Below are 22,133 nucleotides of genomic sequence, written 5' to 3' on the forward strand. Positions count from 1 at the left end.
TGATTTGCATCAATACCAGATTAAACAATGTACCTTCAAACATTTGCTATGTACTGTGATCTCACTAAAACTCGGCACGGTGGCATGGGGGGGGAAATGGTGGCGCAGCGGTAAAGTTGCTGTCTTATAGCGCAAGAGACCCGGGTTCGATCCTGATTCTGGGTACATATATATGTATATACATATACATATGTGTGTGTGTGTGTGTGTGTGTGCGCGTGTGTGAGTGTACTTGTGAGGATACACAATAAACTTTTTTTCCCTCTCTCGTTTATCATATTGTTTACAGTGTGCTATGTTAACATAATCTGTTGTACTGCAGCAAGTACGAATTTCATTGTTCTATCTGGAACATATGATAATAAAACGCTCTTGACTCTTGTTGGTATAGAGTTTGTACGTTCTCCCCATGACCTGCGTGGGTTTTCTCTGGGTGCTCCGGTTACCTGTCACACTCCAAAGACCTACAGGTTTGTTGGGATTAAGTGGCTTGGTAAAATTGTAAAGTGTCCCTAGTGTGTGTGGGATACAATTAGTGTGCGGGTATCGCTGGTCGGCATGGACTCAATGGGAAGAAGGGCCTGTTTCTGCGCTATATTTCTGAACTAAAGTAAAACCAGACTAAAACTTTCTAATGTACCATGAGAAGCCACACCATGTTTTACACCTGTCATGTATAAAGGCAGTCTATCAGCTTCCTCATCTAACACATACATCATTGTTTCAAAGGTTTGCAGGAAAACTATTCAGTGAAGCTAAGAAGCATATTAATCTCTCCCTTAAATATCCAACTAAAAATTCAGATTTAACGTTCACAAAAATAGATCTCTGTACCAGGATTAAAGAGATAACCATCATTCACGACCCAAAACATCGTCTACCTTTTTCGCCAGAGTTACTGCAGTATTTTATGTCATACAGCGTGGAAACAGGGCCTTTGGCCCAACTTGCCCACACCGGCCAACATGTCCCAACTACACTAGTTCCACCTGCCTGCCCTTGCCCCATATCCCTCCACACCTGTCATATCCATGTACCTGTCGAACTGTTTCTTAAAAGTTGGGATTGTCATACAGAATAGTGAAAGGCTTGGATAGATTGGATGTGGAGACGATGCTTCCACTAGTGGGAGAGTCTAGGACTAGAGGTCATAGCCTCAGAATTAAAGGACATTCTTTTAGGATGGAGATGAGAGATTTTTTGAGTGGTGAATCTGTGGAATTCTTTGCCACAAAAGGCTGTAGAGGCAGTCAGTGGATATGTTTACGGCAGAGATAGATAGATTCTTGATTAGTCCAGGTGTCAGAGGTTCTGGGGAGAAGGCAGGAGAATGGGGTTCGGAGAGAGAGATAGATTAGCCATGGTTGAAAGGGGGAGTAGACTAGGTGGGCCAAATGGCCTAATTCTACTATTCCTTATGGCCTTCCCCTGCTTTTGTGGAGTAGACTGAGACTGACCCCTCCCCCCTCCCCAATCTTTGCACATCCCCAATCCTTTCCAATCTTCACTTTAATTTCATGTTTCACGTATTGTGCGTTTTCATGACTGTTGGCAGATCAATTTCCCTCCTGGGATAAGTAAAGTTTGACCGTATCGTGTCGTGTCGCATCGTTATGACTCAACTACCTCCTCTGCCAGCTAATGTTGTTGAAAAATAACTCTTCCTCGAGATGTCATGCCCAACACTGTCTGTAAAGGTTTCCCAATTGTTATTAAGAACTTATTATTCCAGACAACAAAATATTGTGCTAAATACTGGACGTCTGGAAATTTGAGATGGGAACAGAAAATGCTGAAAATACTCAGCAGGTCGAACAGCGTTTCTCTGTTAATTCCAGCAGGATCCTACCATCAGGTACAACATCCCCTTTTTGCAGCCTTCAAGAGAGATCAAACCCCTGTGTTATCCTGGCCCACTCTTTTATCCAAAGCAATCACTCCTCCACTCAAAGCATTCTGCACGCATCCATAGGAGATGCAACACTAGCCCTTTCTTCTCATCTCTTATTTTCCCAAAAGCTAGGGGAACTAGGGATCTATACACTCCTTCCAAGTGAACAATAATTTACTCTTCCAGTTCAGTGCATTTCACTCACTCAACATGCAAGGGTGTCCATCAGCTTCCAGTCTCCTGGTCCTAATTCTCTGCCCCAACGTGGGAGGCTGAGGTCAGATCCCACTGTGATCTCTTTGACTTTAGCCTCCCATATTGCCCCAACAATGCCCAATATACATCTTTCATCTGGGAAAGGAATAACCATTAGGATTCAATAATGAATTTAACAATTTCAAGCAACCCTTTTTGACTTCTCCCTTTCTCTCTCTCCTTCTCGCCCTCCAAGAAAAATGAAACAGGTAGGTACCTGTTTCATTTTTCTTTATCATCTTCAACTGCTGGTCTTCAAAGTAATCGTCATTGGTTTATTTCTGTCACGTGTAAAGATTTATTTGCGTGCTATCCAGTCAATTCATTCTTGTTACCCGACACACTGGTAGAACACTGAAGTAGAAGTGAGACACTGTGGAATCAATTAGCAAACCTGCACGGTGGCACCTTCACTGGGTCGAGATGTGGGCACATCTTCCAAAGATGCCCCCGGGTACTAATCGTGCTGTGTTCATTAGATAATATATAGAAAGTCAAAGATATTCCCCAAGAGGAGTTGATGGAAAGGGATGGTGGTGAAGGCAGATACGATAGTGGCATTTAAGAGGCTATTAGACAGTCACATGGATATGCAGGGAATGGAAGGATATGGATGTCGTGTAGGCAGAGAAGATTAGTTTAACTTGGCGTTATGTTTCGCACGGACATTGTGGCCCTGTCCGTGTGCTGTACTGGTCTACATTCTACGAGAACACATTATCCAACTTTCGCTCAGCTATTCCAATTCTTGTTTATTTTTCGATCCTACTTTCCACAAAACCTGCTCCTTATAAGGGTTTTGTGCAGTACGTTCGTTTCAGGTAGGCTTCACATAACAGACTCCTCGACTAATAAAAATCTGAGGATAAAACTTCCAATGGAATAGAATAGAGGGTGTCACGCGATGTGGTCAATTTCTATGGCCCACTCTTCGTTTCAAGGTTTATTCTAAATGGTTTAGCTTTTTAAACAGCAGAGATGCAAGCTTGTAAACGACGATGTGAACATGTGTGCAGCTGCACTGATTTCCACTGCTGGGAAATCACCGGGCAGTAAATACAGTGCAGAAACTCAAAGGTTTTTTTTGTGCCAGCAGAAAGTAAAGTTCAAAACAGCCACTCCATCTTTAATTAAATAAATCTTTAATCAGCCAAACTGATTGAAATGCAAATCGTTTCTGCTCACTCAGGGTGTTAGTGTAACCTAGCAAAGACTTGTTTTTCTCGTTCGGAGAAGTGGCAAGGTAAAATATCTTACTCTCTGTACTGCTGGTGACAGGAGAAGTTTAATGCTCGCCTTACTCTGTGCCTGGACTTGACACTTGGCATTAGCTTCTGCAGCAGAAATTGCCCTGCACTAACAGTTCTACATTGTTCCTCTCCTCTCATTGTTTCACCATTTCAAAACGGGCTAAGCCAAAGTACACAGGAAACGAATAAGCTACAAATATTTCAGAGAATCTAGCAAAGCGTACAGAGTTGCAACAAAGCTTGTATTCCAATATAATTCCATCGAATATGCAGTTCAACAAGCAGTGCTGCTGTGCACTGTCAACAACGTATCAGCCTGGGTTATACTATGCATTTGAAAACAACAACTAAATCCTCATTACAACAGACACTGTGTTGATAATAATGATTCCAGTAGCTCATTCATGACGAGAATCTTACCTCCTTTGCTTTGACTTGAGTCTGTCCCTCCAGTAGATGCTAAAGAACCCTCTTGTGAGGAGGCTCTATGAGGCTGACCATTAGCTCCCCAAGCTCAGAAATGTCTTTCTGCCTCCGCTCTCTGTGGTAAAGGAGCAGAGTCTCATGGCCCTCTCTCTCTCTCTTCTTCGAGAGGTCAAGCAAGCTGCACGCCAGCTGGCCGTTACCGAGTTCTTCAACGAGAAGAGAATCTGACAGGTTTTATGTTTGACTGAGCAGTTTAATATGCCTACAGTCCCTCTCAGTGGCTTCTGTCCAGCTAAGTATTCCAAGCCCTGCTTTAATCCACACACACAATTTGAATTGGCCAGAGTCTTCAATGGGGAGGTGTCACTGTCGGCTGATGTAATTGATATCAACTACCTGACCTCCACTCTGTGTGGTTACACTAGTTGCCCACCTCCACAGCCCTGAAAGCAACACTATAATCGTACATTTTCTCTCACAGCTTAAACAACCCTTAGAATTTCAAACCTCCGTGTGAATTAGTGACGTTTTAATTCCTATCCGTTTTCCCTGGCAGTGATTTTCCGTGGGTCCAAGTGGAAGATAACAGAGTCTGCTTCTTACATTGTGGCAGGGTAATTACTGGTCCATGAACGCCCCTCAACAACTGGCCACTTAGGTGGGTTGGCATAACTATGATAATTTTACATTTGGAGGCTGGCTTTTTATCTGGTACATCTAGCTAGCTAGCAGCATCCCATGTTCGTAATGCTGCACAAAAACCTTCATCTGGACACCAAATGATTCAACCAGTGATTATGTTTCTCTCCATTGCCGCCCCTCAATGGCAATACATTCCCAGCAGTCCCGTGAACATGTTCAGCTGCATTACTTGCTAGCTAGAAAAGAAGACTCACATTTAGACAGTGCCTTTCACAATCTCCGGTGGATTCATCGTGCTTTAGGTTTTTAGGCACTCTTGCAGCATAGTCACCACAGTGGGTTTGGAAATGGAGCTGGCAATTAGCTCTCAGCAAACGCTTACAACTAGCAATGCGTTCATAGAACATAGAGCAGCATAGCACAGGAACGGGCCCTTCACTCCACAACATCTATGCCAAATGCGATCTCAGGTTGTACTATGGACTTCAATTTTGCAATATTATTAGTATCACAGTCTGAAGAAGGGTCTCGACCCGAAACGTCACCCATTCCTTCTCTCCCGAGATGCTGCCTGACCTGCTGAGTTACTCCAACATTCTGTGAATAAATACCTTCATCATTAATTTATTGTATTATTGATTGTTATAAATGTAACTGTGCATTATTGAATTTATAGGCCTGTTAAGCCGCAGCAAGTAAGATTTTCTGGCACAGTGGTGTAGAGGTAGAGTTGCTGCCTAACAGTGCCAGAGACCCAGGTTCGATCCTGTAGTGCAGAAATGTGTGCACACCAGGGTAGGGTGTGGGGGGCACTGGAAAGAGAGAGGGGGCTTTAATTATCTCTTTGGACCAAGATCGGACTTTTCAGAGACTTGAAAGTTGCAAGATGGCACCAGAACGTGCCGGCACCCTGCGTGCTGTTCCAGAAGAGGATCTCTTGTCGTCAGGTTCAGCATGCGGTCAAGCATTTCACTCCATCTCTGTGCAGACAACAATAGAGAAACCAAATGAGTAGGAAGGAACTGCAGATGCTGGTTTAAACCGAGGAGAGACACAAAAAGCTGGAGTAACTCAGCGGGACAGGCAGCATCTCTGGAGAGAAGTTTTGGGTCGAGACCATATTGGTTGGGGATAAGGGAAACGAGAGATATAGACGATGATGTGGAGAGATAAGAACAATGAATAAAAGAGATGCAAAAAAGTAACGATGATAAAGGAAACAGGCCATTGTTAGCTGTTTGTAGGGTGAAAACGAGAAGCTGGTGCAACTTGGGTGGGGGAGAGATGGAGAGGGAGGGAATGCTGGGGTTACCTGAAGTGAGAGAAATCAATATTCATACCACTGGGCTGTAAGCTGCCAAAGCGAAATATGAGATGCTGTTCCTCCAATTTACGTTTAGCCTCACTCTGACAATGGAAGAGACCTAGGATAGAAAGGTCTGTGTAGGAATGGGAAAGGGAATTGAAGTGTCCAGCAACCGGGAGATCAGGTAGGTTCAGGCAGGCTGAGCGAAGGTGTTCCGCAAAACGATCGCCCAGTCTGTGTTTGGTCTTGCCAATGTATAAGAGCCCACATCTTGATACAGTGGATGAGGTTGGAGGAGGTGCAGGTGAACCTCCGCCTAACCTGAAAGGACTGTCGGGGTCTCTGGACATAGTCGAGGGAGGAGGTATACAGACCTCCCATCATTTGATTTTACAAATTCAGAATTTTGATGTCCAAAATTCAGAATTTTACATCAAAATTCATAATATGGCGCGTAATGCAACTTTTCAGCAAAAAAATATATGCACGCGTTGTGCTACATTCATGTGTGAAAAACGACTATTATTTCCAAGTCTGTAGTTCTTGAACTACATGTACAATGTCAGGCCTATCATGAGTATATTCTACTATTTACAGAAAGGTTATTGAACCGAAATACTTTTTACAACACAAAGAAAAAATTGTTTTGTTTTGTTTTATCTATTTTGCTTTTTCCTTACACAAAATGTATGACTAAGTTATGAAGAAAGAGTTTCATTTAAAAATGCACATACCTAACCCCATTGAAGACAAACTTGATCCAGTGGTCTTCAACAGCAAATTACAACAGTCCATGTCCCCCCCACTCCTCCTCACTATCCCCACCCACCCCCACCCCTCTCCCCCACACTCCCACTCTACCCCCACTCCAGACTACCCCCGTACTCCCCTCCACCTTTCCCCCCCGGCTCCTGCCCCACCTACCCCCCTCTCCCACCCTCCCCACCTTTCCCCCCATCTCCACTCCCCCTCCCCTCCTCCCCCACCCATCCTCCCCCACTCCCCTCCCACCCCCACCCCAACCCCCCTCCCACCCTCCTCCAACCCCTGACCCCCACTCCCCATTCCCCTGCCCCCCTCCCCCACACCCCATCCCCTCTCAACATCAACGGGACTCGCGCTACACAGCGAGGCGAGCCCAGTGGCAAGGCGAGTCGGGGCCAGAGGCGAGGTGAGGCCAGCAGTGAGGTGTCGGGGCCAGTGGCGAGGCCGGGTGAGGCCAGTGGCGAGGTGAGGCGAGGGGCGGGGCGAGAGGCAGGGCGAGCGGCGAGGTATGTGTTTTGCGGAAAAATGTGAGGTGAAATCGGAATCGTGGAAATGAAATAAGAAAGCGGAAACTTTCCGCCAAATTCGGAAGGGCTGGGAGATCTGGGTATAGCGACAGGTTTTGCATCTTCTGCGGTTGCTGGGGAAGGTACCTGGGGAGGGGGTGGTTCCCTCCACAACTCCCTGGTTAACTCATCCCTTCTCACCCAAACCACCCCCTCCCCAGGTACCTTCCCCAGGTAGCCCCTGCATTCCCTCTCTCTCTATCCCTCCCCCACCCAAGTCGCACTAGCTTCTCGTTTTCACCCGACAAACAGCTAACAATGGCCTGTTTCCTTTATCATCGTTACTTTTTTGCATCTCTTTCATTCATTGTTCTTTATCTCTCCACATCATCGTCTATATCTCTCGTTTCCCTTATCCCTAACCAGTCTGAAGAAGGGTCTCGACCCGAAACGTCACCCATTCCTTCTCTCCAGAGATGCTGCCTGTCCCGCTGAGTTACTCCAGCTTTTTGTGTCTATAATAGATAAACCAAACTAAAACAAATGAGAGCAAAGATCTGGTGTAAAGTAAAGATCTGGTGCAAAGCTACCAATGTGATATGTTAACTTTCTCTCCACTTTCACAGTTACTGCCTGACTGCTGAGTATTTCCATAATTTCTGTTTTTATTCCAAACCAAAATGCCAAGTGCATTTCACAAGCATGGGAATAGGCAACTTCAAAAATCGTTCACTGTGTATGAAGCACTTCGAAATATTTGCAATGGGAACGAAATGAGACATTGCATTATTGCAAGTTTTGCTTTCAGTGTAATATTATGCTCAGCTATGTAAACGTATTGATGACAAAAGAATAATGAAGTAAAATAACATTCCAATTTATGAATCGGATGTCAAAAACCACAAAGCTAATGTCTGACCAATGCATAATCCTTATCTGAATACCAGAAAGAAATTACTGGTTTATTGGAAGGAAGGTGCGTTCTTATTCCCCCATGCATCTGAAGTAGCCTGATCGCTAAGAGGTCCAATAAATCAGTCAGTGCACTGAAAGGTCCTCTATCATTACTCCATCCTGAAGCATAACAAAAATAAATAAATGTTAGCATATATATTATATACCGTTATGGGTGGATTAGAGATAATCAACAATCGTCCAGTTTTTGACAAATTACTTCTGCTTCGTCAATATGTTTCCTTTTCAGGATCTTGATTAAATCACCATTTTGCGATTGACCCTCTGTTTTCCATGGATGCATCTGTTTCTAACATGTCCCCAAATATTTACGGCTGATATTTACCATTTAAAGTGTGTTCTTGGATTGAAGGAGAACACTGAACCCAGTACTTTATGAATATCAGAACATTTAAACATTAAAAAGTTGATAGCTCGGATAAAAGGCGACGCATTCGGATGCAGTTGTACAAGTTGTTGGTGATACCACACCTGTGTATAGTTGAGGCCCCCACCGACAGGAAGGAGGTTATTAATGTGTAGGAAAGAACTCCAGATGCTGGTTTAAACAGAAGGTAGACACAAAATGCTGGAGTAACTCAGCAGGACAGGCAGCATCTCTGGAGAGAAGAAATGGGTGACGTTTCGGGTCGAAACCCTTCTTCAGACTGTCATTAAGTTGGAAAAGGTGCAGAAGAGGTTGACCAGGCTTTTGGGCTTGAGTTATTGGGACAGGCTGGGACACTTTACTTTGGAGAGTATCTATCATGAGGGGCATGGATAAAGTGAACACTCCCAGCCTTTATCCCAAGGTAGAGGATTCAAAAAGTGGATGGCATTGGCTTATGTGGAGAAGGGAGAGATTTAACAGGGGTACCTTTTTCACTCAGATGGTCGTCAGTATCTGGCATGAGCTGCCAGAGGAAGCTATAGAAGCAGATACCATTGTGACTTTCAAAAGACATTTGGACAGGCATAAGGATAAGAAAGGTAGAGAGGGATAAGGGCCAAATGCAACTAGCCCAATTTGCCAGCCTTGTCAGCATGGGACAGTTGAAGCGAAGGGTTTGTCTCTGTGCTGTACAGCTCTAAGACTTTATGACTCCAGCATTAGAGCAAGTTCATGCACTGATATTTGCTGTTGATTTCTGGGAGCAAATTCCCTGCCTTGGGTTGAAAGCAACATTGAATACACTGTTGTGCGGCTCTCAATTAAACTAAAAAAAATGTAACTCACTGGAGGTTTCACATTACAGCCTGTATGTCGAAAGCAGATATCAATAGCAATAGACAATAGGTGCAGGAGGAGGCCATTCGGCCCTTCGAGCCAGCACCGCCATTCAATGTGATCATGGCTGATCATTCTCAATCAGTACCCCGTTCCTGCCTTCTCCCCATACCCCCTGACTCCGCTATCCTTAAGAGCTCTATCTAGCTCTTGACACTAAATGGCATATCGTGGCACTAAATGGATCTTCAGAATAAAGTGCGCCAAATGAAAAGAAGTGACAATAATGTAATCTATCATCAGATAGTGATGGCATCCTACGTCCTACAAGATCATCTCTGACCCCTCTCACCCTGGCCACAAACACTTTGAAGCACTTCCCTCCGGAAGGCGACTCCGGACTGTCAAAGCCGCCACAGCCAGACATAAAAACAGCTTTTTTTCCACGAGTTGTTGCTCTACTCAATAACCAAAAGTCTGTCGTCCTCTTTGGTCTGGTATTTTATTTAATTCACATATTTAAACTACAACGTTTTATTCTTAATGTTTTGTGCTTTATTCTTAATTGTTTACTGTATGTTCGTGTTGCTACTTGCGAGCGGAGCACCGAGGCACATTCCTTGGATGTATACATACTTGGCCAATAAACCTATTCAATTCAATTCAATTCAATTCAATTCCACGAAGCTCGTCATCAAGTTAATGGAAACGCAATTATGGGACAAAATCTTTAAAGTCAATCGATCCTCTTTAAAGTTAACAAATCCTCAAACCTACTACTCACCTTCAGAAATAATCAGCAGCAGCATCTCAAGGTATTTAATTCTGATGGAAGTGTGGAAAAAAACCTGCAAAACGAGACTGCTAAGCTGGCGCCAATGTAAACAGTCTCTGTGGAAATAGCTTCTTATGTACTTAGAATGTTTGTGAACCATAGTTGATTAAAGGGCAGGCCCAGATCCAGGGTATAGAATAAGTCAGCTCTATCACGTGGGATTTATTATTTGGAAAACACTGTACGTGTTAAAGCATTCCTGTTCAGTTATTAGGAACACATATTATGCAAATACATCTATTTAAGGCCTAATCAATCATATTTGTGTGCAACGCATGAGGCATTGGTTTCTTCATGTCCTAGTATTAAAAGTCTGGTAATAAACAACACCATAAAAACACAATCTCACACTAATCTGCACGTCTGCACAACAATAGAGTTTCTGCATAAGCAAAATAGATTGCCAAAAGTCTAAATAATTAAAAAGAGCACAATCAGTAAATAAAGCCGCAATGTTGATCTCAATAATGATTGAATTTATTTCAGGTGTCATTAATTTCTATATATGGAGCATTGTGGGGCAATTCTCACAGCAATGGTCAGTAAGTAGATTTTCCAACAGCCTCTGTTCCACTCGTGTGTGGGAAGTAAAATCATTCAAACTGTGGCCATTAGATCAACAACCCCCATTTCCTTCCACCTTCATATAATACAGTTCACTAAATTCTTACGCAATCACGGAATATGTGCCTTCGTAACTTAGTATAAATATCTAAATATAATTTTTGCTTCAAACTGATGTACTGGATTAATTTTGACTAATGCATTAATTCCAGCCTATGCTTCCCTCCAATGCTGCTAATGAAAAAGAGTTCACAAAGCAGATCTATTGCCTATCTGGAACCACTTGATGCAAGCAGCATAGTGTCTGTCTTACAATGCCAAATACTCACGTGATCATCCAAAATCAGTACGCCATTCCTGCTTTTCCCCCATATCATATCATATCATATCATATATATACAGCCGGAAACAGGCCTTTTCGGCCCACCAAGTCCGTGCCGCCCAACGATCCCCGTACATTAACACTATCCTACACCCACTAGGGACAATTTTTACATTTACCCAGCCAATTAACCTACATACCTGTACGTCTTTGGAGTCCTAGATTCTGTCAGCCCAGAGAGCTAAATCTAACTCTCTCTTGAAAACATCCAGTGAATTGGCCTCCACTGCCTTCTGTGGCAGAGAATTCCACAGATTCACACTCTGGGTGAAAAAGTTTTTCCTCATCTCAGTCCTAAATGGCCTACCCCTTATTCTTAAACTATGACCCCTGGTTCTGGACTCCCTTAAGAATTTTATATGTTGCTATAAGATCCCCTCTCATCCTTCTAAATTCCAGTAATTACAAGCCCAGTCAGCCCATTCTTTCATCATATCTCAGTCCCACCATCCCAGCAATTAACCTGGTGAACCTATGCTGCACTCCCTCAATAGCAAGAATGTCCTTCTCAAATTAGGAGACCAAAACTGCACACAATACTCCAGGTATGGTCTCACCAGGGCCCTGTACAACTGCAGTAGGACCTCCTTGCTCTTAAACTCAAATCCTCTCGCAATGAAGGCCAACATGCCATTAGCTTTCTTCACTGTCTGTTGTACCTGCACGCTTACTTTCAGTGACTGATGTACAAGGCCACCCAGGTCTTGTTGCACCTCCCCTTTTCCTAATCTGACACCACTCAGATAATAATCTGCCTTCTGTGTGGAGTGGTATTGTCTCCCTGTAACTGCGAGGGTTTCTTCCAGGTGCTCTGGTTTCCTTCCACATCCCAAAGACGTGTGGGTTTGTAAGTTAATCGTCCTCTGTAAATGGCCCCGAGTGTGTGGGGAGTGGATGAGAAAGTGGAACAACGTAGAACTAGTGCGAACAAAATGGTCGGTGTGGACTCGGCGAGCAAACAGGCATGTTTCCATCTTTCAAACTGGTGCATTCTTTAACATCTCACCTGCACCTCGCTGATAAAGCATCTATGCTGCAACTTTCCTTAACCATCTGACCAAGGTGTGGCCAAATTGGACCTCAAGCCCAGCTTCGTGAGCATCAACTTAAAGCAAATTGCACTCGACGTTTTAATATATGATTCCACTGGTCTCTTTGTGACCTATAATTTAGTCCAATAGCTTCGATCTTATTCCCTGTAGTGGTGGGGAGGGGGGGGGGGATAGCGTATCATGGGAATTTAAATGAAGCAACAACGTGTTTATTCGTCCCAGGCAGCACTGTTCCCATCCAGAGCTCCAGTCCATCTGTGCGTGGAATTTGCACGTGCCCCCTGTGACTGTGGTAATGGGTTTCCTCTCTGCCCTTCTGATTAACGGTGGCCGATTAATCTCCCAACCCGCACACTTAATGGATGTTGGGGAAACTGGAGGATTTCCACACCGTTATCATGGAATGTGCAAACAGTCTGATAGAAGGGTCCCGACCCAAAACATCATCTATCCGTGCTCTCCTGAGATGCTGTCTAATGGAATCAAGGGATATGGGGAGGGGTCTCTGGGTGATCACTGAATGGGGAATTAGAACGTGCAAGGGTTACGAGCTTGCATGGGGTCGGACTGGCGCGTACAGTGGGTGCTACACGAGGCATCATTTGAGGGGCAGTAGTTAATTAACTGAAAGAGAGTTGAATTCTCCCTAACATCATGAAGACGCAGATCGCAACATACTTCACCTTACCTGACACCCATTTGTCTCTTTTTTACAAAGATACTAGAACAACAAGATAGACCACTCGACACTAAAAACCGTAGTACATCATGACACCATTTTAGTAGGCAGAAACTTGCAAAGACATTTTAAAAGAAAAATAACAAAAATCTGTGAATTGATAGATGAGATATATTCTGCATTTTAATGGTATCATCACACATACTGTTCCCCCAAAACACTGATTACACTGAGAGTGGCATCACGAACGGCGGGTTTTGCCTACTAAAATGGCTCCTTTGCGTACTACACCAGTATAGGCGATTTCAACGGAGTGGTCCACCTTGTTCCTCTAGTATCTTTGCTTTTTCACGTCTAACCTTTGTCACTTACTCCACCCATCTGCCACTTCACCTGTATCCACCTATCACTTGCCAGGCTTTGTCCTGCCCCCCCCCAACTCTCTTTGCCAGCTCTTTCGTCCCCTACTCCAATCACTCTAAAGAAGGGTCCCGACCCGAACCATCGTCTCTCCATTCCTTCCACAGATACTGCCTGACTCTGCTCGAGTTCTTCCAGCATGATGTGTTTTGCTCAAGATTCCAGCATCTGGAGTTGCTTGTGTCTCCAGGTCTCACCCTACTGTGAGCGGCTGGAGTGACTGGCCCATTCCAAAGCGGGCCAAGATCCTGGGGGTGGCATTAGGACACGTGCTCTATAGCGCTGAGTGGACACCTCCAGGTCCACTGTCTTTTACACAACAGGTGCACCGAGGTTCAGGTTTAGGTTTGTTAGTTTCACGTGTATGAAGAAACAGTGAAAAGCTTTGTTTAACAAGCCATCCAATCATTGCAGATAATACTATACACAAGATCGACACAAGACGCTGGAGTAACTCAACGGGGCAGCCAGTGTCTCTGAAGAGAAGGAATGGGTGACGTTTCAGGTCGAGACCCTTCATCATACCATACATAAATACAATCAAGCCAACCTCAAGTACAAGAGTCTCCTCCAGATGCTCGGGTCTTCTACCACATCTCGAAGATAAGCAGGTTTGTAGATTAATTGGCCTCTCTAAATTGTCCCCAGTGTGTAGGGAGTGGATGAGAAAGTGGGTAAACATTGACCACGTGTGAACAGGTGATCGACGGCTGGTGCAGATATGTTGGGCCAAAGGGCCTGTTTCCAAGCTATACCTTTAAATTAAATGTATATCAAATTATGCTATTGAGGGCGTGCAGCGTAGGTTTACTAGGTTAATTCCCGGAATGGCGGGACTGTCATATGTTGAAAGACTGGAGCGACTAGGTTTGTATACACTGGAATTTAGAAGGATGAGAGGGGATCTTATCGAAACGTATAAGATTATTAAGGGGTTGGACATGTTAGAGGCAGGAAACATGTTCCCAATGTTGGAGGAGTCCAGAACCAGGGGCCACAGTTTAAGAATAAGGGGTAGGCCATTTAGAACAGAGATGAGGAAAAACTTTTTTAGTCAGAGAGTTGTGAATCTGTGGAATTCTCTGCCTCAGAGGGCAGTGGAGGCCAATTCTCTGAATACATTCAAGAGAGAGCTAGATAGAGCTCTTAAGGATAGAGGAGTCAGGGGGTATGGGGAGAAAGCAGGAACGGGGTACTGATTGAGAATGATCAGCCATGATCACATTGAATGGCGGTGCTGACTCGAAGGGCCGAATGGCCTACTCCTGCACCTATTGTCTATTGTCTATTGTCTATATGAGAATCATAGATAGGATTTCCAGTCAGAAACTTTTCCCCAGGAAGAAAATGTCCAACGCTAGAGGACATGGCTATACGGTGAGGGAGGGAAGGTTTAATGGAGATGAGCGGGAAAAAGTTTATTTTACACAAGGAGTGGTGGGAGCCTGGAACGCATTGCCTCTGGTGGTGGTGGAGGCAACAATAGTGACATTGAAGAGGCTTTAAGATAGGCACATGGAAGAGTAAAGCATAGAGGCAGAGTAAGGCTTGTGTACGCTGGAATTTAGAAGGATGAGAGGGGATCTTATTGAAACATATAAGATTATTAAGGGAATAGACACGTTTGGAGGCAGGAAACATGTTCCCAATGTTGGGGGAGTCCAGAACCAGGGGCCACAGTTTAAGAATAAGGGGTAGGCCATTTAGAACGGAGATGAGAAAAAACTTTTACAGTCAGAGAGTTGTAAATCTGTGGAATTCTCTGCCTCAGAAGGCAGTGGAGGCCAGTTCTCAGAATGCATTCAAGAGAGAGCTAGATAGCGGAGTCAGGGGGTATGGGGAGAAGGCAGAAACGGGGTACTGATTGTGAATGATTAGCCATGATCACATTGAATGGCGGTGCTGGCTCGAAGGGCCGAATGGCCTACTCATGCACTATGATTGTCTATGATAAACAGTGAGCGAATCCCAGAATTAACATTTCAAGCCTCCTGATCCACGCACTAAGGCCATAGTAATTCATTACATTTATTTTTTTCCTAAGAACTGGATTATGCAGCCCAAAGTAAGCAGAATGCCATGCCACCTAATTACCAGATCCATGGCTCAACAGGTTTCTTAAATTGTAAAATTGGAGCGTGTTTATTTAACTATGTGAAAGACCCTTTGTTAAACAGGGTGCAAATGCACCAGTGGTCGCTGCTGCCCATTAACCTAGAGCGACAATGATACTGTGCTCAAGACCCAAAACCATTCCAAGAGGAGGTATTTAGCACGCATTCACTCTCTCTGTTAAAATGATAGACTGACCAAAAGCAACCGACTGGTATATTATGTGCACTCCACTCACTAGGAGAAATAACCTCAGAAGTCTGGCTGTGTTCCATGAACAACTTCTATTGCACCCGCCATGAATCGGACTTTAATCGGACTTTACCTTGCACTGCGCATTATCCTCTTCATGCTGTATCTGCATACTGTTGACAGCTTGATTGCAATCATGTATGGCCTTTCTGCTGACTGGATAGCAAGCAACAAAAATCTTTTCACTTTCTCCAAGTTTGCGGATGACACGAAGCTGAGGGGCAGTGTTAGCTGTGAGGAGGATGCTAGCAGGCTGCAATGTGACTTGGATAGGTTAGGTGAGTGGGCAAATGCATGGCAGATGCAGTATCATGTGGATAAATGTGAGGTTATCCATTTTGGTGGCAAGAACAGGAAAGCAGATTGAGGGGGGATCTTATAGAAACTTACAAAATTCTTAAGGGGTTGGACAGGCTAGATGCAGGAAGATTGTTCCCAATGTTGGGGAAGTCCAGAACAAGGGGTCACAGTTTAAGGATAAGGGGGAAGTCTTTTAGGACCGAGATGAGAAAGTTTTTTTCACTCAGAGAGTGGTGAATCTGTGGAATTCTTTGCCACAGAAGGTAGTTGAGGCCAGTTCATTGGCTATATTTAAGAGGGAGTTAGATGTGGCCCTTGTGGCTAAAGGGATCAAGGGGTATGGAGAGAAGGCAGGTACGGGATACTGAGTTGGATGATCAGCCATGATCATATTGAATGGCGGTGCAGGCTCGAAGGGCCGAATGGCCTACTCCTGCACCTATTTTCTATGTTTCTATGTACCTCGGTGCAAGTGACAATAAACTAATCGAATCCTTTTTCTCCACCTCTTTGCTCACATTCTTTTTACCTTCCAACGTAATCTGGTTTAAGGTAAATTTAACGAATGTTTCAAAAGGCTGAAGCATTATTAAAGGAATTGGTGGTAATAACTTGAGACGATCACTTCACATCTTAGTGTCAAGGCACCGATAAATACCACCAACACTGTCACTGCAAACCTGACTAGAAGAATATGGGAATAAGTCTGTAAACGGGTCCCGATTCAAAACATCACCCATCCACACCGTTGCCGAAACACTAGCAACAGGAATAACACCTGCAAAACCACCAGCTTGTTGTACCAGCTTGACCTGCTGAGTTCCTCCAGCACTTTAGTTTAGTTCATGTGTAAATTCTCTTGCTTGGTCATAATCACCTTTTCAGTCAAGCCTCCTTTCGCTGGAAATTCCTCCAGAACAATTTGTTTTTTTAGAAATTCTGTCATTGACTCACTCATTACGTCCTCACATCAAATATCAAGACCATTGGTGTCAATTTTCTTCACTCATTAGTCTTGCACCTGTACTCTTTGTACACACACTTTCACCGTTCCAGTGGAGCAATTATCCACGCACCGACAGCTGTTAATTTGCATTCCACCTACCGCCCATCTCTAGCACTTGGGAATTCCTTGCACTCGTGTAACTGAAAGAGTTTATAAGCCGATTTATTCACAAAATGCTGGAGTAACTCAGCAGGTCAGGCAGCATCTCGGGAGAGAAGGAATGGGTGACGTTTCGGGTCGAGACCCTTCTTCAGATTGAAGAAGGGTCTCGGCCCGAAACGTCACCCATTCCTTCTCTCCCGAGATGCTGCCTGAAACGCTGAGTTACTCCAGCATTTTGTGAATAAATCGATTTGTACCAGCATCTGCAGTTATTTTCTTATACTACTGAGTTTATAAGCCGATCATACTCCACCAGAAAACCATTCTTTAGGGGGCCATTAACGTGTCCTCCCACATATTGGAAGCTCCAACTAAACCATCACATTCAGAAAAAAACGATGGATTTAAAAACATTTTAAAGCAATTTGAGAGCACACAGCAGAGGTTAGCCTTCTTTAGCAAAGGCATCCAATCACACTCTTTGCCTCTCGTGCTTTATCATAATCTCTGTGAAAGCTACTAATTTTATTCCTTCAAAAATCATTATCTGCTGGCAATTGCTTTGGTGACAAATCAAACTGATTGTTTGAATTCTAAAGCTGTGATTTTTTTACTGAACTTGAGTGAATTGGATCATCTTTTTCATTTAGGCAACTGAGAAAGAGACTGTAAACAAATCTCAGCACAATATAAAACACAATTTAAAGAAAGAGCAATGTTGGCTTGCCACCATTACAGTTGAGCAGCTGTAGATTTCTATTTGTTTTTATTACAGGTTTCTAGTATCCATAATGATTTCCCTTCACATATAACAAAAAAATCCTACCGCATTTATAAGGGCCTTAATGAGACTGCTGTTTGGGATGTGTGTAACATGCCAAGTGCTGGAGGAACTCAAAGGGTTAAACAGCATCTGTGGAGGGATTGGACAGACAAGGTTGCAGGTCATGTCTCCTGATCCCCTTGCTCCTGCTACCCTTTGTGCCCGAGTCTCCTTACATCCCCTACTCCACCCAATTATGTATTCAATTAGTTATCTCTCCCTTGATCCCATGCAATCTATTTTCCAGAGCAGCCGACCATGCGGAACCTTGTCAAAGGCCTCACTGAAGTCCGTGCAGACAATGTTTTTATGGTCTTGCCCTCATCAACCTTCTCGATTACTTCCCCAAAAAAACTAAAGACAAGTAAAACACGAACAATCTCCCGCATAATGGGTTATGCTGACTATCCCTAAACAGCCCCTAACTATCCAAATGCATTTGCAGAGCTACACAACTATATAGAGAATTGGCTTCATGGAAGGAAACAGAGGGTGATATTGCAAGGTTGTTTTTCAGACCAAGCATGTCTCAGGGATCAGTGCTGGGCCCATTGCTGTTAATGGTTTATATCGATGATTTGGATGAAAATACACAAGACGTGATTAGCAAGTTTGCAGATGACACTAAAGTGGATGGTATTGTAGATAGTGAAGATATTTATCAAAAATTACAGCAGGATTTTGATTAACTGGGAAAGCAGGCTGAGGAACGGTTAAAGAAGTTTAATGCAGGTGAGTGTGAGGTGTTGCATTTTCGGAAGTCAAATCATGGAGGACCTTCACAGTGAATAGCAGGAACTTGGGGGAGTTTTGTAGAGCAGAGGGATCTAGGAACACAGAGACATAGTTCCATGAAAGTGGCATCACAGGTTGTTACTACACCTGGTCAACAAGGCTTTTGGTACATTGGCTTTCATCAATCCGGGTATTGAATAAAGTAGGTGGGATGTTATTTTACAGTTGTACAAGATGTTGACGAGGCCTCATTTGGAATATTGTGCTCGGTTTTGGTCACCCTGCTGTGGGAAGGATGTCGTTAAGGTGGAAAGAGTGCAAAGAAGATTTACGAGGATGCTGCTAGGCCTTGGGGGCCTGAGCTATAGCGAGAGGTTGGGCAGGCTGGGACTTTAGTCCACACAGCCAAAGTTATAACAGCTTACAATCATCCAATGGAACGCGTAAAGCACCTCGGTTTCTTGATAATGAGATCCTATCATCGTTTATATTAGGAGCTGGTGGGGGTCAGGATGGTGCAATAGAGAGATGGGAAGTAAAATCTCCCATTTGTTAGACCCAATGCGTTCGGCATGCTGAGTTAAGAAGCAGGTAATAGCTTTAAATTATCCATGTGCACTCACAACGCCACAGACTGTTCATGTTGCTTCAGATATGGGGAGTACACCATGGCTAATTTTGAACAAAACACCAACATGAGCTTGTCTTTAGATATGTTCAATGAAGTGAAATCATGCACCAAAAAGACCCCACCAAGAGGTTGAGTGGTGACCATATGGAGGTGTGTAAAATCATGAGGGGGGATAGGTAGGGTGAATGCACAGAGACCTTTACTCAGAGTAAGGGAATCGAAGAGCAGTGGACATAAGTTTAAGCTGAGAGGGGACAGATTTAGTAGACCCTCGTGGGGAAACGTGTTCACACATAGGGTGGTGGGTGTAAGGAACAAGCTGCCAGAGGAGGCAGTTGAGGCAGACACTATAACAACATTTAAAGGACAATGGATGAGCATGACGTGTTCTTAGTTCTACCCAGGTGGTTCTACAATGGCCACAGTGAGGAGCTCACTGCCACAATTTCTGTCAACACATGTGGAAATGCATGCAAATAACCACACCTGGTGCTGCCTGACACTGGGAGGATGAAAAGCGTGTCATCATGAATTACTCATAGAAAGAAAAAGAACAAAGTGCCCCTTGGAACTCAGCAGGTCAGGCAGCATCTGTGGAGGGTGACTTGGACAGGTTGTGTGAGTGGGCGGATACATGGCAGATGCAGTTTAATGTAGATAAGTGTGAGGTTATTCACTTTGGAAGTAAGAATAGAAAGGCAGATTATTATCTGAATGGTGTCAAGTTAGGAGGAGGGGGAGTTCAACGAGATCTGGGTGTCCTAGTGCATCAGTCAATGAAAGGAAGCATGCAGGTACAGCAGGCAGTGAAGAAAGCCAATGGAATGTTGGCCTTCATAACAAGAGGAGTTGAGTATAGGAGCAAAGAGGTCCTTCTACAGTTGTACCGGGCCCTGGTGAGACCGCACCTGGAGTACTGTGTGCAGTTTTGGTCTCCAAATTTGAGGAAGGATATCCTTGCTATGGAGGGCGTGCAGCGTAGGTTCACTAGGTTAATTCCCGGAATGGCGGGACTGTCGTATGTTGAAAGGCTGGAGCGATTGGGCTTGTATACACTGGAATTTAGAAGGATGAGGGGGGATCTTATTGAAACATATAAGATAATTAGGGGATTGGACACATTAGAGGCAGGAAACATGTTCCCAATGTTGGGGGAGTCCAGAACAAGGGGCCACAGTTTAAGAATAAGGGGTAGGCCATTTAGAACGGAGATGAGGAAGAACTTTTTCAGTCAGAGAGTGGTGAAGGTGTGGAATTCTCTGCCTCAGAAGGCAGTGGAGGCCAGTTCGTTGGATGCTTTCAAGAGAGAGCTGGATAGAGCTCTTAAGGATAGCGGAGTGAGGGAGTATGGGGAGAAGGCAGGAACGGGGTACTGATTGAGAGTGATCAGCCATGATCGCATTGAATGGCGGTGCTGGCTCGAAGGGCTGAATGGCCTACTCCTGCACCTATTGTCTATTGTCTATTGAGGGAATGCACAGCTGGCATTTTGGATGCACAGCCTTCTTCAGTCTAATTGTGATGTCCCTTTTCAGTTTCACATCTGGGATGATTTTACTGAGAAATGATCTCCACCTAGATCTACTCAAGCTAACATCAAAATTATACTGAGTGGCTCCCAGTGCCCATGTGATCCACATTTCATGTATCATAGATAGACACAAAATGCTGGGGTAACTCAGCGGGAGGTGCAGCATGTCTGAAGAGTAGGAATGGGTGACGTTTTGAGTCGAGACCCTTCTTCAGAAATGTCACCCATTCCTTCTTTCCAAAGATGCTATCTGTTCCGCTGAGATACTCCAGCATTTTGTGTCTATCTTCGATTTAAACCAGCATCTTTAATTCTTTCCTACATGTTATTATAGTTCCTCATCAATATAAAAGACTGTCAGTCCTCTGATCCCTGGCATATAGCATATTGTTCAATAAAATGCATGCCAAAAATAGTTCTGATGTTTTGAATAATTGTGTGGGCATAATTTTTCCAGTTTTCCTCCTACCCGTGAATTCAAAAATGTGTAGGGGCCTTGAAAGATGTTTTCTAATGGCAGATTCACAGCAATTGCCTTTTTAGGCCTTTATTCTGTTGGCATTGAAATCCCAAACCCAACAGACAATTATTCAACTCTTATCAGCTTAGCCAACCTATCATTATCCTTTCAACAATGATGCCACAAACTCGAGGATACCGGTAAATATATCAGCCGCTTTAAACGATATTATGATGGCATTACTTTATGATGCCACTTCAATATAAGTGGGCTTTTTCTTGCAAGGTATTGAGTATTTTTTCAATTAAAAAATGTTTAGAAGGCTATGGGCCTAACATGGACAGGTAGAACCAGTTTAGCTGATATAAGAAAATAACTGCAGATGCTGGTACAAATCGAAGGTATTTATTCACAAAATGCTGGAGTAACTCAGCAGGTCAGGCAGCATCTCGGGAGAGTTTAGATGAGACGCTTTGGTCAACATGAGCAAATTATGGTCATGTGTAGACACAAGGAACTGGAGACGCTGGTTCACAAAAAAACATTCCTGGAGTAACTCAGCGGGTCAAGCAGCATCTCTGTTAGACATGAATAGGCGACATTTCAGGTTGGGACCCTTCTTCGGGCGAATCAGTCCATTAATAAGACCATTAGTTTGAAGGAGGAGTTCTGGCCCAAATCTTGCCTATCCGTATCTTCTTGAGATGTTGCCAGACCTGCTGTGTTACTCCAGCACTGTGTACCTTTTTTTTTTATGGTTATGCAGTTCGTTAGTCAGCACGAGCATTAATTTGGCACCAAGTTGCTGAATTACGGGGAATTATACACTTCTATGTCAGTGCAGCCAAGTACCACCAGTGAAAATGATGGAGAATTTGAAAATATATTCAAAGTACTGAGGACTTTAGCCCAGAAAAAATGTTTGGTAAGTCATAACGGTTAGGAACCAAGATAACCAGTTGTTGTAGCTGACTGTCCCCATTGACTGGCATCGATGGGCAAGGATTGACTCTGATAATTGGAGCA

At 43.9% G+C, this 22,133-nt stretch overlaps 1 protein-coding gene across 9 annotated transcripts in view; it reads right to left on the reverse strand.

Moving 5' to 3' along the window:
- Window positions 1-22,133, reverse strand: part of mpp2b (MAGUK p55 scaffold protein 2b) — a 466,432-nt gene that overhangs the window by 182,502 nt on the left and 261,797 nt on the right. Inside the window, exon 1 of one of the 9 annotated variants that reach the window (XM_078424668.1) lies at window positions 3,817-4,239. The exons of the other annotated variants lie outside the window; for them this stretch is intronic. The gene's annotated coding sequence lies outside the window, so the exon portion shown is untranslated. Of the gene's footprint in view, window positions 1-3,816; window positions 4,240-22,133 lie in introns of those variants that run through there. 9 annotated transcript variants of the gene reach the window in all.

The sequence above is a fragment of the Rhinoraja longicauda genome, chromosome 29 (genome assembly GCF_053455715.1).
Source record: "Rhinoraja longicauda isolate Sanriku21f chromosome 29, sRhiLon1.1, whole genome shotgun sequence".
NCBI classification, from domain to species: domain Eukaryota; kingdom Metazoa; phylum Chordata; class Chondrichthyes; order Rajiformes; family Arhynchobatidae; genus Rhinoraja; species Rhinoraja longicauda.